This window comes from Panthera tigris, chromosome B3 (assembly GCF_018350195.1).
Source record: "Panthera tigris isolate Pti1 chromosome B3, P.tigris_Pti1_mat1.1, whole genome shotgun sequence".
NCBI classification, from domain to species: Eukaryota; Metazoa; Chordata; class Mammalia; order Carnivora; family Felidae; genus Panthera; species Panthera tigris.
Window position 1 is genome coordinate 144,168,674 of NC_056665.1, and position 16,856 is coordinate 144,185,529.

Sequence of the window (16,856 nt, forward strand, 5' to 3'; positions counted from 1 at the left end):
GCTAAAATACATTTTTTTTAAACGTTTTTATTTATTTTTGAGACAGAGAGAGACAGAGCATGAACGGGGGAGGGTCACAGAGAGAGGGAGACACAGAATCTGAAACAGGCTCCAGGCTCCGAGCTGTCAGCACAGAGCCCGACGCGGGGCTCGAACTCACGGACCGTGAGATCATGACCTGAGCTGAAGTCGGACGCTCAACCGACTGAGCCACCCAGGCGCCCCTAAAATACTACATTTTAAAACCTGGTTTTTGAGTATAAACAGTTTAAAAATATTATTATGATGTTTATAAATCCAGTCAGTTTTTAGGGGCGCCTGGGTGGCTCAAGTTGGTTGAGTGACCGACTTCGGCTCAGGTCATAATCTCACGGTCTGTGAGTTCAAGCCCCGCGTCGGGCTCTGTGCTGACCGCTCAGAGCCTGAAGCCTGCTTCGGATTCTGTGTCTCCCCCTCTCTCTGCCCCTCCCCTGCTCATGCTCTGTGTGTCTGTCTCTCTCTCAATAATAAATAAACATTAAAAAAATTAAAATCAATTAAGCAAATCCAGTCAATTTTCACAATCACAAGGGGTCTTTGGTATTTAGTCTCATTTACAAGGGAGGTCAAGTAAAAACTCTTAAACCTTTAAAACTATACATTTAATTACTGTAAATACTTCCATTGCATAATTACAAGCAAAACATTCCCTAGTAGATGTAAACTGGTACAGCCACTGGGGAAAACAGTATGGAGGTTCCTCAAAAAATTAAAATAGAAATACCATATGATCCAATAATCCCACAACTGCATTTTACCCAAAGAAAATGAAAACACTAACTCAAAATGCCTATGCACTCCTATATTTATTGCAGCACTATTTACAATAGCCAAGATACGAAAACAACCTAAGAGTCCATCAATAGATGAATGGATAAGGAAGATGTGGTGTGCATGCATGTACACACACACACGCACACACAAACACACTATTATTCAGCCATAAAAAGGGATGAAATCATGCCATTTGAAACAACACGGGATGATCTGCCAGGTATAATGCTAAGTGAAGCAAGTCATGCTGAGAAAGACAAATACCATAGGATTTCGCTCACATGTGGAATCTAAAAACAAATGAATAAACAAACAAAAAGCACAATCAGACCTGCAAATACTGAGAACAAACTGATGGTGGCCAGGAAGAGGAGGGTGGGAGATGGACAAAATGGGTGAAAGGGAGAGGGAGACATAGGCTCCCAGTTACAAAGCGAGCAAGTCATGGGAATAAAAGGCACAGCATAGGGAAGGGCGTCAGTGGTGTTGTAATAGCATTGCACGGTGACAGGTGGCCACACTGGTGGCCAAGCATAGCATAATGTAGAGTTGTCCAATCACGACATGCACACCTGAAACTAATGTAACAATGTGTCAACTACACTCAAATTTAAAAATTAATTTAGGGACGCCTGGGGGGCGCAGTCGGTTGAGCGTCCGACTTCGGCTCAGGTCATGATCTCACGGTTCGTGGGTTCGGGCCCCGCGTCGGGCTCTGTGCTGACGGCTGGGAGCCTGGAGCCTGCTTCGGATCCTGTGTCTCCCTCTCTCTCTGCCCCTCCCCCATTCACACTCTGTGTGTGTGTGTGTGTGTGTGTGTGTGTGTGTGTGTGTGTCTTAAAAAATAAATAAAAATTTTTTAAAAACCCCCAGTAATATGGTAACTCTTCAGTCCTGGCACACAGAAGTGCTTTCTTTCCAAGCACCAGCAGACGGTGAGGACACCTGTCATGGAGAGTGAGGACAGCATTATTTCACGCATGCACATCCGCTCTCCCCCCCCACCCCCCATCGTGGACCAGACCTTCTACTGGAGGGAGATGTGGAAAGCAAGGATTCAGGTCGACCTCTTCCCCTTGCCCAGGAAGAAAGAAACCTGGGGAGAAGCTTCTGCCTAGGAGGGGGTCCCCGCGGACGTGAGCTCCGCTGTGAATGTCAAGTTTGACGTTGGACGAGTGACTTCTCCCCAGGGCCTCCTCTACAGAGTGACACCCAGAATTCAGCAGTTTTACTCAAGATCACTTCTACCTTCGCTTATTCCACGGATGCTCATTAAGTTACCCAAGACACGGGGGCTACATTCGTTTCCCAGGACTGACCTAAGGCACCACGGACCAGGCAGCTTACACAACAGGAGTTCGTATGACGCCAAAAATCCACTCGGGGCCTCAGCAGGGTGGCTTGCTCCTGATACCTCTCTCCCTGGCACGTTGATGGCCATCTTCTCCCCATGTCCTCACATGGTCTCTGTACATGTCTGTGTCCTGATCTCTGCGTCCCGATCTCTGCTTCTTTTTTTTTTTTTAATTTTTTTTTAACGTTTATTTATTTTTGAGACAGAGAGAGACACAGCATGAACAGGGGAGGGGCAGAGAGAGAGGGAGACACAGAATCGGAAGCAGGCTCCAGGCTCCGAGCCGTCAGCCCAGAGCCCGATGCGGGGCTCGAACTCACGGACCGCGAGATCGTGACCTGAGCTGAAGTTGGACGCTCAACCGACTGAGCCACCCAGGCGCCCCCTGATCTCTGCTTCTTATAAGGACACCGGTCCTGGGGCACCTGGGTGGCTCAGTGGGTTAAGCGTCTGACTTTGGCTCAGGTCATGATCTTGTGGTTAATGAGTTTGAGCCGTGCATCAGGCTGTGTGCTGACAGCTCAGGGCCTGGAGCCTGCTTCAGATTCTGTCTCCTTCTCTCTCTGCCCCTCCCCTGCTCCTGCTCTCTCTCTCAAAAATAAGCACTAAAAAAAAATAAACAAATAAGGACACCGGCCCTATTGGATCAGGACTCACCCTAATGACCCCTTCTTAACTTGACCACACCTGTGTGGACCCCCTCTCCAAATACAGTCACGTTCTGCGGTGCTGGGGGTTAGGATTTCAACCTGTGCATCTGGGGAGGGAGGTAATTCAGCCCATAACATAGATGCTGGTGCTTAAAAAACAGAAAGAAGACACAGTCCCAGGACCTGAGGTGTCCCAAAGCCTGGTAGATGTGAATACAGCCTCGCCCACAGCAGAGCCCAAACCCGAGCCCAGCCGTGGCTGTGGCCCGGAGCAGGGCCTCCCAGAGCCGCTGCGGAGAACCCAGGCCCAGCTCAAACAAATCGTCCGTGTGCGTTTGTGTGTTTTGGGTGGGGCAGAGGTTGGCCACAAGTGCTGCAGGTGACAGCTAAGTCACCCATGCGATGGGTTCCTGTAATTGCCATGCATGCTGCCCTGTCCACGGGGAAGCCTTTCCGGGAACAGAGCTGGGCTGCCCTTCTGTGCGGTGCAGGGAGGCTTCCACAGCACCAGAGAGCAAAAATTACGGCACGGCACAGAGCAGGTTGTCGAAAGTATGAGCTCGTGGCCAGATCCCTTCCCTCCCACCCCCTCCTGCCCTCCAAGAAGTCACCCCCTGTCTGCCCTGCTGGCTTCACTCAGCGAATACTGTTCTTATAAACAGCTGGCCCAGATTCCCAGCTTGAGTTAGGACGCTCCCCAGGCAGTCAAGGGTGTTCGGTGATGAATTTCAACGCGGCTTAAAAGCATGAAAACTTGCAAGCAACCTTGGGCTGCTCCCTCCAGTGGGGACAACGCTGCCGCTGCCGGCACCCGCCAGAGGCTCTGGCCCCACGCGAGACCTCATCAGGCTTCAGGTGCCTGTGGCACTTCCCCCAGACTCGATGCTGACTCACGGAGCCACTGCAGAAACGTCTCTGCTTTAAACTTTAATTGACCTACATTCTTTCCTAGATCTCATGACCTGATTTTCCATTTTCTCTCTGCTGGGACCTACACGGCGGCAAAAGAACCATCTTCTCTTTAGCCCCAACACCCGTCAGACAGGAGCTTGACCTCCAAAGCAGAGGACACAGGCACAGAAGCAGGCGGGGGCTTGTGACAAACGCGTCGGTCAGGGGCACTGTTCCCCTTCATCTTTGCATCTGTAATCACGGAGGTGGGGCGAGGGGACAGGTCCAGGCCGGTCATGCCCAGAAGAATGTGGTGGCCGTAAGGACGCAGACCCTGAGATCCAGGGAAGGTAACTGGTCCAGGGCACAGCTGCCGAGCTCTGAGATCCAAGCTTCCCATGGCTGCCACCAGCCGTGACCGAGCGCAGCAAGGATGTGCGGGCAGGCCCGCTCCTAGGACACAAGGCCTCCTCTGATGGCCGCGCCAGACCTTGCTGAGGCAGCAGGCCCTCCAAGCCACCAGCCTTCCCTCCTCACCCTGGAGTCCAATGTGCATGGCTGTCCCCACTCTTCCCGCCCTCGGCACCTGCGTCCGTTTTCTCCCCCACGGACATCTCCCTCATGCAAACCTTTAGTCCCCGCTGCTTCTCAGAGGAGCCCCAACATCACCCCTCCATCGTGACATGGGAAACAAAGGCCAGAAGGAAATGGCAGATAAAATTAAATTTCCTCATAACCTGCAGCCCATTGACAGATACTTCAGACCAAGACAGAGTAGAACATTTCTCCACGCACCTGCGAACATCCTGATGTTAATGCCTTAGTAGAGGGAAAACCACCTTGGCTGGACAACAGCAAGGCCTCAGGCATCTTAGGAGCCTTCCTTAGCACATCACAGATCCTGTCCCCACGTTTTAATAAAATCACCTTTTTTTGCACCAAAGATGTCTTCAAGAATTCTTTCTACGTCGTCAGCTCCGGACCCCCCACCATCACCCCAAAACCTCATCAACACTCATCACTCAACAAAGCGCCAACGTGGGCAGGAAACGGAGCTGGGTGCCGCAGCATTCGGTCACAAAGAGCCAACAGTCTGGCTGCAGGGCACGCAAGCAGGGCAGAGCAACCTGTTAAAGATGCGGAAGGTCCTTCCTTTCCTTTGTTACCCTATTTGCCCTTGGGAGGACAAAGCACGACAAATAGGCTTTTTTGTTTTCAAAGGTATGCGTCTCTCGAAGCAGTAAATTCTAGTGTTCGGGCTGGGAGGGTAATCAGCAATTATGTTTCCCAAAGGAACAGCAGGAAACCACCAGGCAGGTGTGGGGCTCCCCAAAGACAGTCCATAAACAGGCACAAAAAGAAGGCTCATTGGAGGGGAGGGGATGGGGTGTAGGCATTTTCCAGGAAGGACATAGCCAGAGCAGGAAGGGACAGCAGGCCAGAGAGAAAGCATACAACATCATCGGAAGAACGCACGGCATCCAGGCCGGACCAGAGGGCAGCAGAGATCCTGTATTCAGGAGGGCGGCAGCCCCATCCAAGGCAACCAAGCTCAACCACCCAAAATGATGTCACCTGGTCACTTTGTGTTCCGTGGGTTTAAAAGAAAAAGTGGCTGGGGCACCTGGATGGCTCAGTCGGTTGAGTGTCCGACTTCAACTTAGGTCTGTCTCATGGTTTGTGAGTTCAAGCCCTGGATCTGGCTCTCTCTCAAAATAAATAAACTTAAAAAAAAAAAAAAACAAAAAGAGAGAGAGAAAGTGGCAAAGTGCAGAGCCTGACTCCTGAAGGCATCCTGACACTGTGCTGGGACCACCTTGGGCAATTTCCACTGGGCAAGAGAGAGAAAGAGCCAAGTGTCCCTTAGCAGGAGGCCCAGGGCCTCCCGCCATATTCCTGACTCTCCATTCAATCTCGGATTTCCTTACAACCCCACAAAGCCCTTGGGTTCTCTCCAAACTGACACGCAACGTGTCCCTTCAACACCCAAGCAGAGTCTCGTGACCACTGGTCACCCCAGGCCAATTAGGGAAGCGCTCTCCGTGACAGTCAGTACGTGCACACACGCAGCTCACAGAACGGGACTGTGGTCACTCTGCTCCTTCTGCTGCGTCTCACTTTTTAAAAATGCTCTTCTGTGTAGGATGTGCCCCAAGAGTGAACTTCAAAGCGAACTGCAGCCTACGTGGGTAATGACCACACGTCGATGTGGGCTCATCAATTGTAACAAATGTCCCACCTGGTGGGATGTCCACACTGGGAGAGGCGTGCCTGTGTGTGGACAGCGGGCATGATGGAAATCTCTAATTTCCGCTCAGTTTCACTGTGAATCTAAAGCTGCTCCCGAAAGGTAAAACGTGGGGCGCCTGGAGCTCTGGCCGCGTTTAGGATCCACTTCCATTGGTCCTTACGGTCGCTTGTCAGACCCCAGCCGCCAAAATGGTGAAGCAGATCGAGAGCAAATACGCTTTTCAGGAAGCCTTGAACAGTGAGGGGAAAACTTTAGTAGTTGACTTCTCTGCCACAGGGTGTGGGCCTTGCAAAATGGTCAAGTCCATCTCTCATCCCCTCTCTGAGAAGGATCCCAACGTGGTGTGCCTTGAAGTAGACGTGGGTGACTGTCAGAGGTTGCTTCAGATGTGAAGTCAACCCTCCCGTTTTTAAAAAAGGGACAGAAGGTGGGTGAATTTTCTGGAGCTGATAAGGAGAAACTTGAAGCTACCATTAACGAATTAATCTAATTATGTTTTCTGAAAACATAACCAGTCATTGGATGTTGACAACTTGTGATATTTTTTATTTACAAAAAGGAAAGATCAAGTATGAAGACTATATACCCAACTGCCATCTGATTATAAGTGACAATAAAATATTAATTCTAAAAAAAAAAAAAAAAAAAAAAAATGGGGCACCTGGCTGGCTCAGTCTGCTAAGCATCCAGCCCTTGATTTCTGCTCAGGTCATGATCCCACGGTTCATGGATCGAGCCCCGTGTCAGGCTCTGTGCTGACAGCACTGAGCCTGCTTGGGATTCTCTCTCTCCCTCTCTCTCTCTCTGCCCCTCCCTCATGTGTGTGCTCTCTCGCTCTCTAAATAAACGTTTTTTAATCTTAAAAAAAGAGAGAGATAAAAAGTAAAATTTAAGCAAATGCTCTCTGGCTGCTGCCTGGAGGGTGGACAGCACTTCTCAGAACTTGATCTCAATAGTCCTTTTGGCCCACATTTTTCCCCATCCCACTTTATATTATACCAAGTAATTTAGGTAAAACGTGTGCCCCTCCCCAGGGTGACAAACTGTTCCAGTTTGCCTGCGACTGAGAGGTTTCCCAGGATAAGGGATTTTCAGTGCTAAAACCAGGGAGGTTCTGAGCAAACTGGGCCGAGGGGGTCACCCGAACTCCCCCTCAGAGCCAGCACTTGTTAGTAACATGGCCTCTGACCTCCTACCCGTGAGAACTTTGCTCAGAACCTGCTGCCTGGCAGATGCTGGACAAATAGACCATGGTGTCCTTATCATTACTTTCAGTGATGACCCCTGCAGGGCCAGTGGGGGTGTCTCCACGTATGCTTACTGGGCTGGACCGGTATGGTTGTGAATTCCATTTCTAGATGTATGGGGGTCTCCTCTGCCATTCATCAGAGCTCGCCCCTTCCACAAGGACATGGCTTCCCAATGTTCTGGGCTGAAGGGCCACATGACACTCCTGCACGTGGCCAGATGCAGGGCAGCTAAACAGGTCTATCCCCTGCCCAAAGAGAAGAGTCTGCTGACCGCACACGTGGCTAACCCGGCAAGGTCAGGCAACACTCTTTATATTTATTTTTATTTTTTTAATGTTTATTTATTTTTGAGAGAGAGAGAGAGAGAGAGAGAGAGAGAGAGAGAATGAGAGGGGGGAGAGGCAGAGAGAGAGAGAGAGAGGGAGGGAGACACAGACTCCGAAGCAAGCTCCAGGCTCTGAGCTGTCAACACAGAGCCCGACGCAGAGCTTGAACCCACGAACTGTGAGATCATGACCTGAGCCGGAGTCATGGTTAAGCCGAAGGACACTTAACCAACTGAGCCACTCAGGTGCCCCATACACTCAACTTCTGAACACATGTCCCGGAGAAGCTCATTTTGATAGCACTGCACTGTGATCTCCCTCAAATAAGATGGACCACTACCTCACATGTCTTCAATGGCCAGGAAGGGGCTGTATGTTCCTCAAAGAGGAAGATGTCATTACTTGGGGGAGCTTCCAGAGCACATGATGACCTAAAGCCATTTCATCCCCCTCCTCCCAAAACAATGATGATCAAAGCATAACACATCTCCGGGGGCCGTATTCATCCTAGGTCTGCGAGTTCATGGCCCTGGTGTAGAGCTCTCCTAACACAATCCAAATTCTCACAACGGATGTTAACAAGAGAGCCAAAGAAAAATCTACCTTCTCAAAACTTGTTATATATCTTAGAAGGTCAGCATATCAGATATATGAATACGTCCACCGATAACTTCCTTTGGCATTTTTATCCAAAGGCCCACACGCAAATAACGGCAATTTTGAAAAGGCTGGGAGACATGTAGTATGCATATCAAAATTTCTGCTGGCCGTTAAGTGCTGGAGTTTGTTGGAAAGTGGCAGCTATCACTCAAACAGAAAAATACTAGGCACTGAACTTCATTTGTGCAGTAAGATGAAATTAAATCAATTTATCTATGTTTAAGGAAAAGATTCAAATTCAAACTTGGAATGATATACTATCTGGGGGGGAAAATGGGGTGCCTGGGTGGCTCAGTCAGTTAGGCATCTGACTCTTGATTTCAGCTCAGGTCATGATTTCACTGTTCATGTGTTCGAGCCCCCATTGGGCTCTGTGCTGACAGTGCAGAGCTTGCTTGGGATTCTCTCTCCTTCTCTTTCTCTGTTCTTCTCTGACTCACATGCATATCCTCTCTCTCTCTCTCTCCCTCAAAAATAAAAATTTGAAATAAAGAAATGAGGAAAAAAAATTTCTAGCCAGCATTGAGGAAGAAGAGAGCCCTAAAACTGTTGTCTAAGATGTAGCTAGTTCTAGGCCAGTTCTTTCTAAAGCAATGCATAACTTCATCATGGTTTCTTCTTTGGAAAAGCAGGGGTGAGGACAAAAAGTCCTCCAGTGTCCCTCCCAGATCCAAGAGTCTCTCACTCTGAAGCAGAAATCGCAAACTGGTGGCCCACAGGCCAGACACAATCCCTTTGAGTTTTGTTTGGCCTGCATGGAGTTTGGTTTGGTTTTGTTTCCTTAGTTGAATGTGGATCCCTTTATATTTCTATTCCAGGAGTCCCTGTGGTTCCTCAGTGCCTCTCACAGCCCTGCAGCCCTGCTGTGATCACCTGAGGGGGGGGAGGGGGGTGGCTGGAGGGCGCTGGGAGGATGTGGGTGTAGGATTCTTGCCCTGGGAGGATTTGGGTTGACCACTCTTGCCCTGGGAGGCTAAGGAGTTGATGGTGTTGCACTTGATTCTGTTACGACTTGAATCTTACTGAGGGGTGACTTCCATTTACTTTGGTTTCTACTGTTCTGCAGAGTAAATTTCGTGTCTTTAACACCCCCCCCCACCCCGCGCCCCACCTATTTTACAGGACAATAGCAGTTCAAAATGCTAAGAGGGCTCGGTGTCACAGAGTTAGCTAAAATTTATATCTTCTGGGGAACTTTTTAAATTGAAAAATAAAGAAAAGCACAAAACAGAAAAGAAACGTCATATAAATATGCATGATTGTCAGTATTTATGATACGCATCATATTTAATCGCAGGCATGTGAGGTTTCTATCAATTGTATCACTTGTATCAATTTACATAGAGTTGCTTAGGTTATTATAGGATGTTTTTTTGTTTTGTAAAATATACACAACATAAAATTTACCGTTTTAGCCATTTTTATGTATACGGTTCAGTGGCACTGAGTATAGTCACATTGTTAGAAAACCACCATCCATCTCCAGAATGTTTCCATCTTCCCGACCTGAAACTCTCTCCCTGTGAAACACTAACTCCCTATTACCCCCTCCCCCAGCCCCTGGCATCCACCCTGTTACTTTCTGCTTCCATGAATCTGCCTACCCTAGGAACCTCATCTAAGTGGACTTATACAGCATTTGTCCTTTTGTGACTGGCTTCTTTCACTTAGCACAATGGGTGAACCTTGCAGACATTATGCCAAGTGAGAGAAGCCAGTCATGGCTTTAAACGCGGACTGTGGTTTTAAGGCAGCAGAGGTGTGTGTTAAAAACAGCCGTGAACTTTGTAAATATCTAACCGAGAATGACCTAGCCCGAAAGACTTCTTTCTGCATGAAATACCCAAACATGTGAGCAGCCTTTATGAGTGCAACTAAAAAGGGAACTCTGAGCATAGGCTCCTGGCACATAAACCTCAGAATAGCTAAGCTTTACTTACCAAGTATAACAGTACAAAATGTCACGCTGGGAATGTTGAACGTGGGGGTTGATAGCCCAAGAAAAAAATTGCTCACCTAATTTAAGGAAACTCAAAACGAATCCTTTCTTGCCTTCAGACCTCTAGGTTGCAAAAGTCCCATCTGGTACTAACTATATTTACTCGGATGGATCAGTACCACAAAATAAACGTTATTTAGAGCATATTGTTATGGGTTCTGGATGGCTCTTCCATCTGCCAGTAGATGCAGGAAACTGACCCTAAATATGGACTAAATCTTGTGCAAGTGGGAGTTTAGGGATCGAGAAAGTAATCAGACCTTTTCTACGTCATGCCCAAAGCCCCCTGCAATCGCCCCGGGAAGTCACAGAGCAGCACACGCCCCAGGGGGATGATAAAGGAGGTAAGCACTGGGTTTTGTGATGGCAGCTGAGACCAAGGTTAGCCTCACCTGTCCCCATCACAAGGGCCAAGGGTCTGAAGAGAACGGGAAACAACCTGCTGTCACTTGCTGTCGTTCACACACACACACACACACACACACACACACACACACACACACACCCAGCTCTGCTCCCCAGGCACTTTGGCAAAGCTGTATGACCTCTCTGCACCTCAGTTACCTCATCTGCAAAGTCCCCTGGCAACAGAATCTCCCTGGGAGGGCTGTGTTAGGGATTAAGTGGTCGGTGTGCATGAAGCACCGAGGCCACGGGACTCTCTCACTGTTCGTGCTCCAGGAAGGCAGACGGCCACCGGGTCCTTGCTGACACTTCGGGAGTCTTGTCTCCCAAACATGAGTGATGAGCCAGGGCCAGGGTTTACATTTGGAGTTGTTTGGGGTCCTTCTTTAAATAAATGTCAGCCGCAAGTTCAACTCTATCTCCCCAAAGGATACATGGAAGTCCGGATCCTGAATGAGGTGAATGAGTCCTTATTTGGAAACAGGGTCTCTGCGAATGAAATCAAGTTTAGAGGAGGTCATACTGGGCCAGGGTGTAGGGCGGGCCCTACGTCCAACATGTCTGGCATCCTTCTGAGAAGACACACAGAGACAGGCACGCGCAGAGAGACCGCCCTGCGACGTCGCAGAGGGAAGAGGGTCACCTTCCAGAGACAGCGCTTGCGTCCAACCAACAGCAAGCAGAAGAGCATCCAGGACGGCCGGCCATCGCCAGGCACAGAGAGAGGGCACAGCCCTGCCGGAACCTTGATTTCAGACTTCTGGCCTCCAGAACCAGGGGAGAAGAAATCTGTTGTCTCACACCGGGTCTGTGCTACTTGGTTCCAGCGGCCCTAGAACACCTGGGCAAGGTCTCAAACGTCTAACTTCCCTCGAGCTGGCACACAGATGGCATCTGATGCACGTTCGCTGGAGGAAGAAAGAAACGAGCAGAGGCGTGAACGCCAGCGCGGAGGTGAGGCAGGCAACGGGAGTGAACGGGACAGGTGTGGGCGCACGTGCACGCCTGCACAGAGACACGGTGGCTGCCGTCCGCGAGCACTCATGCCCCACCTTCAGCTCTGGACGACAGAGGCGTGGCCACATACGGGTATATCCCAGCATTGCCAGGGCTTCCTATTTCCTGCAGAATCAGAAATCTAGACTTTCAGGTGACATCTCCCCAGCGCCCACAAACAACCATACGCGTACAAGTGGGTACAGCACCTGCAGGGGCCCCCTGCGTCTCTAATGTCCTGCTCGGCCGCAGGCGCGATACACAGTGGTTGCTTGAAGCAGGTCAGCGTCGTGAGGAGATACACCCTCAGCCCTTGGGTCCCGCCTCCTCTCACGTGTCTAAAAAGGAGCATTGGAGTTGGGGCGCCTGGGTGGCTCAGTCGGTTGAGCGTCCAACTTCAGCTCAGGTCACGATCTCGTGGTCCATGAGTTCAAGCCCCGCGTCGGGCTCTGGGCTGACGGCTCAGAGCCTGGAGCCTGCTTCCGATTCTGTGTCTCCCTCTCTCTCTGCCCCTCCCCCGTTCATGCTCTGTCTCTCTCTGTCTCAAAAATAAATAAAAACGTTAAAAAAAATTAAAAAAAAAAAAAAAGGAGCATTGGAGCAATTAAAATCCAGCCAAAGGAAGGGGAGCAAACTCTAGAACTGGGATATGCCAAACAGGATAATGAGGTCCTAGACAGTGGGAAAAACCCTACAGCTGGACGTCAGCACCCCAGCCCCAGCCTTGAGACAAATCCTCCCTCTACGCCTTGGCTTCCCCAACCGCAAGAGGAGGGGACAGCATGAGGTGTTGGCACGCCAGTGAGAGAACATGGGTGGCCGCATTGTGACAGCGGCACAGTGTCACTGGGACAACCACTGTGAGGCCCCTGGCCGTGGTGCATACAACACAAAGTCTCCGACAGCCGCCCCGAAACTTCTCCAAGCGGCCTGGGCACCACAACTGCAACACAGTCACTGGGACACAGATTTCGTTCTTCTTGACTTTGATTCCCAGACAGACTGTCTGAATGAGGGCTCGGGGGATTACTCAAAAGAAAGCTGCTGAATCCATGGTGAAGGAAAAGAGGTACCTGAGCTCCCAAGTCATGTGGTCCCCCGGCCTTAGGGCTGTGTGTGGTCCGGGGACCAGCAGCACCTGCGGAACCAGGGGATCTGGTTCCAAATCTAAATTTTGGGCCCCACCCAGACCTACTCTCTCACACTCTGGGGAGGGCCCAGCAAGCTGTGTTTCAATAAGCCCTCCAGACATTCTGATGCTTACCTCTATTTGAGAACCAAGGGCGGGCTTCGGGAAACCAAGTCCTGCATAGATAAGCAAGACAAGCATCCTTTAAGAAATACAGAGTCCAGGGGGCACCTGGGTGGCCCAATGGGTTAAGTGTCCGACTTTGGCTCAGGTCATGATCTCGCGGTTTGTGAGTTCGAGCCCCACATCGGGCTCTGTGCTGTCCATCCAGAGCCTGGAGCCTGCTTTGGATTCTGTGTTTCCCTCTCTCTCTGCCCCTCCCCCACTCACACTCTGTCTCTCAAAAAATGAATAAACATTAAAAAAATTTTTTTAATAAAAAAATACAGAGTCTGGAACGTAGGATCATTTGTACTCAAAAATTAGGTCTAGGGGCGCCTGCCTGGTTCAGTCGGTTAAGTGTCCAACTCGATCTCGGCTCAGGTCCTGATGTCAGGGTTGTGAGTTCAAGGCCCACACTGGGCTCCATGCTAGGTGTAAAGCCTCCTTTAAAAAAAGGAGGTCTAGGGGCGCCTGGGTGGCGCAGTCGGTTAAGCGTCCGACTTCAGCCAGGTCACGATCTCGCGGTCCGTGGGTTCGAGCCCCGCATCAGGCTCTGGGCTGATGGCTCGGAGCCTGGAGCCTGTTTCCGATTCTGTGTCTCCCTCTCTCTCTGCCCCTTCCCCGTTCATGCTCTGTCTCTCTCTGTCCCAAAAATAAATAAAAAACGTTGAAAAAAAAAATTAAAAAAAAAAAAAAAAAGGTCTAGAAGGCAACTCCACCCAACGTGCCAGCTGATTCTGCTAAGCGCATGACAAGCTGTGCTTCCTGGTGGTGTGGGTCTAGTGCTCCACTGCGAGGCCACAGCCCACAGGTCAGCAGCAAGCTAACTGGCTGGCATGTGGATGCTTCACCTGGGTGGATAAGATGTGCCAGATTCGGGGCGCCTGGGTTGCTCAGTGGGTTTAGCGTCCGACTTCGGCTCAGGTCATGATCTCGCGGTTTGTGAGTTCGAGCCCCACATCGGGCTCTGTGCTAACAGCTCAGAGCCTGGAGCCTGCTTCGGATTCTGTCTCCCTCTCTCTCTGCCTCTCCCATGCTCATTCTCTGTCTCAAAAATAAATAAACATTTTTAAAAATTAAAAAAAAAAGATGTGCCAGATTCACAACTAAAGAGGACAGTGTGTGGCAGAGGTGGGAACACGCAAAGATGCCCCCTCACAAAGGCTTGCAAACGGCTGTCAGGAGTCAGCGGGAATCGCAGGGTCTCAGGCGGGACAACTGGCCGTAGGACGCCCCTCGGCCTCCCCCAGGCCTTTTATTGTGGTGCCCTCCCACAGCAGGGCCTTAAGTCTGAGCAAAGGCCTTTCCTGCAGCCACCAGACTTGAGCAGGTGAGGGTGCAGCTAGGTAGCCAAACACTTTGTTTCCCCGAAGACAGGACCTGAGGCAAGCCAGACGAGACCAGCACAGCTGCCGCCCTGTACTGTGTGTGGCTTCCCGGCGACCAAGACTCAAGCAACCCAAGAGCAGAGCCTGTTCTCCAAGTCATCCACATTTCTCCGCCATCTACTGAATCAATACAATCGTGTACTTTTTTCTCTTTTTCCAGGAATGACAGAAGATAGGCTCCGCTTGGAGTCAAATGCTCGGGAGCAAGACGACATCATGTCCGTCTCCAGTGACGCCTCACTTCATCTCTTCCTCGTAGACACCTCTGCCTCCTGCCTCTGTCCCCTTTGTAGCTGACTCCGTGCGCTCCTCAAGGACAGGTCCTCTGACCACAAGCTGTTCAGCCTAATGAGGGAGGCAGACCAGTAAACAGGCAGATGCAACAAAGTGCCATCTAAAAGCCAGAGGTGCTGTGGAAGTATTGGGTGGGAGGGGCCTGTCACAAAGGCAGAGAGACATCCTGCCCAGAGGGTCAGAGATTTCAGGAGTGGGGACAAGCTTCAGTGGGAGTCAGAGAGCTGCTATTTTTTTACATAAGGCCCCTGGGCAGGGCCTGTGATGTGGGCGGGGCCTGTATCCCAGCAACTCAGAAATGTTTATTAACCTGGGAGCCTTAGATTACCCTGGTTTGGGACACTAGCTTTCAACATAGCCAACGCCTTTACCACCTCTGTACTCATCAGATAACCTTCAGTTCCCTCCTAGCAGCTTTGAATGTCTGCTCTATGCACACCCCTGTGACAGGCTATTGCCAGAAGAAAAACAATGCATAATCCCCTATAGCTCCTACTCAAGCAGGGGAGACAGGAACTTGCCTAACTAAGCTCTGCTCCAACGGTGCGATGGAGGCTAGAGATAGCTGAGAGTAGGATGTCACAGAGGCCCGCTGTCCAACCAGATGGCTCATCACAGAGGGCAATGTCCTGGGCCCCTCAGTGGCCCACAGCTCAGAAACACCAAGGTTCTTGGTCCGTGCAGACTTGATCTTGCTCGAGGGGCAAATTCATGCTAAACAAAACAGACACCCATATCTGAACAACCAGAAGGCCAATTTACCAATTTACCTTCTCAGCAGCTACTCATGTCTGCCCTTCAAGGCAAGTGCTGAAAGGCATCATTCAGGCACTCATTTGACAAAGATTTCATAGGCACCGGCTGCCCATTACTTAGCAAACCGCGAGCACCTGGTTGGGGTAAATACAGCCAGATGAGGCGGAGAGCCAGAAGTAGGAAGCAGAATTGTGCAATGAGCTTGGCGTCAAGCTAGAGTTCAAACGCTGTCCACCATTTATTAGGCAGGTGACTTGGAGAAAATTAACCTTCCTGACTCTGTTTCCTCATCTGTCAAATGGGAATAACAACACTACTTCACATGATTGTCAAAGGATTAAATGGGACTTCACATGTAAATTGCCTAGTTTTGTGTATGTTTGTATTTACCTGGGAAGGCTGTGTCATGTAATAGTTAAGGGAACAGACTCTGGGGTCAGACAGATCTCAGTTTAATTTCCAGCTCTGCCACTTACTAGTATACGATCTTGGGCAAATTGTTTCCTCTAAGCCTCAGTTTGCTCTGCACTGAATGGGAGGAACCTGCTTCAGATTCTCTCCCCCCCCCCCCCCCGCCCCCATCCTTCCCCTGTGTGCATGTGCACTCTCGCTCCCTCTCAAAATAAATAAACTTAAAACAAATTTTAGGAAAGGTATCTTGTATCGGGTACAAAACCAAAAACTCTTTAAAAAAGGACAAAAATTCTTCATAGGGACTAAGAAGTAAATAAGATAGTGTATCCAAAGCACTTAGCAAATTCTTAGGCTCTAAGAGGCATTCAAAGGTATGGTTAAGAATAATTTTATAATTGTTTTTTTTTTTTTAAAGAGAGCTAGTGAGTGGGGGAGGGGCAGAGGGAGAGAGAGAGAGAGAGAAAGAGGGTGAGAGAGAGAATCTCAAGCAGGCTCCACGCTGAGCTTGGAGTTCGATCATGCAACCCTGGGATCATGACCTGAGCCTAAATCAAGAGTTGGACACTCAACCAAGGCACTCAGGCACCCCAAGAATAATTTTAAAAAGTTATCCCCAGTTCAAGCCCCATGTTGGGCATGTAGCCTACTTTTAAAAAAGTAAATTTAAAAAATAAACTAAAATTCTGGGGTGCCCAGTTGGCTTGGTCAGTAGAGCACGTGACTCTTGATCTTTGGGTCATAAGTTCAAGCCCCACATTGGGTGTGGAGCCTACTGAGAAAATAAAAATACAGGGGGCATCTGGGTGGCTCAGTTGGTTAAGTGTCCGACTTCAGCTCAGGTTATGACCTCACAGTTCATGAGTTGGAGCCCCGCCATTGGGCTCTCTGCTGTCAGCACAGAACCTGCTTTGGATCCTCTTTCTCCCTCTCTCTCTGCCCCTTCCCCACTTGTTCTCTCTCAAAAAAATAAAAATAGAGCTGTCCCTGATTAGATACAAATGAGTGGTACACCTGCTAAAAATTAAAGTTAAAATTAGTACAAACTTTTTTTAATGAAATTAAATATGAAACCATCAAACATGGCAAAAAAGAAAATCACTTTGTATTTAGCTTTATTA

At 49.6% G+C, this 16,856-nt stretch overlaps 1 long non-coding RNA gene and 1 pseudogene across 1 annotated transcript; both read left to right on the plus strand.

The window, feature by feature from the left end:
- The first annotated feature begins 6,147 nt into the window (after positions 1 to 6,147).
- On the plus strand, positions 6,148 to 6,468 carry LOC102951336 (annotated as a pseudogene).
- A 6,018-nt stretch (positions 6,469 to 12,486) lies between these two features.
- On the plus strand, positions 12,487 to 15,666 carry LOC122239720. The gene is made up of 3 exons (XR_006219132.1): positions 12,487 to 12,664; positions 14,435 to 14,681; positions 15,570 to 15,666. It is a non-coding gene; the product is annotated as an uncharacterized LOC122239720 (long non-coding RNA).
- The last annotated feature ends 1,190 nt before the right edge of the window (positions 15,667 to 16,856 follow it).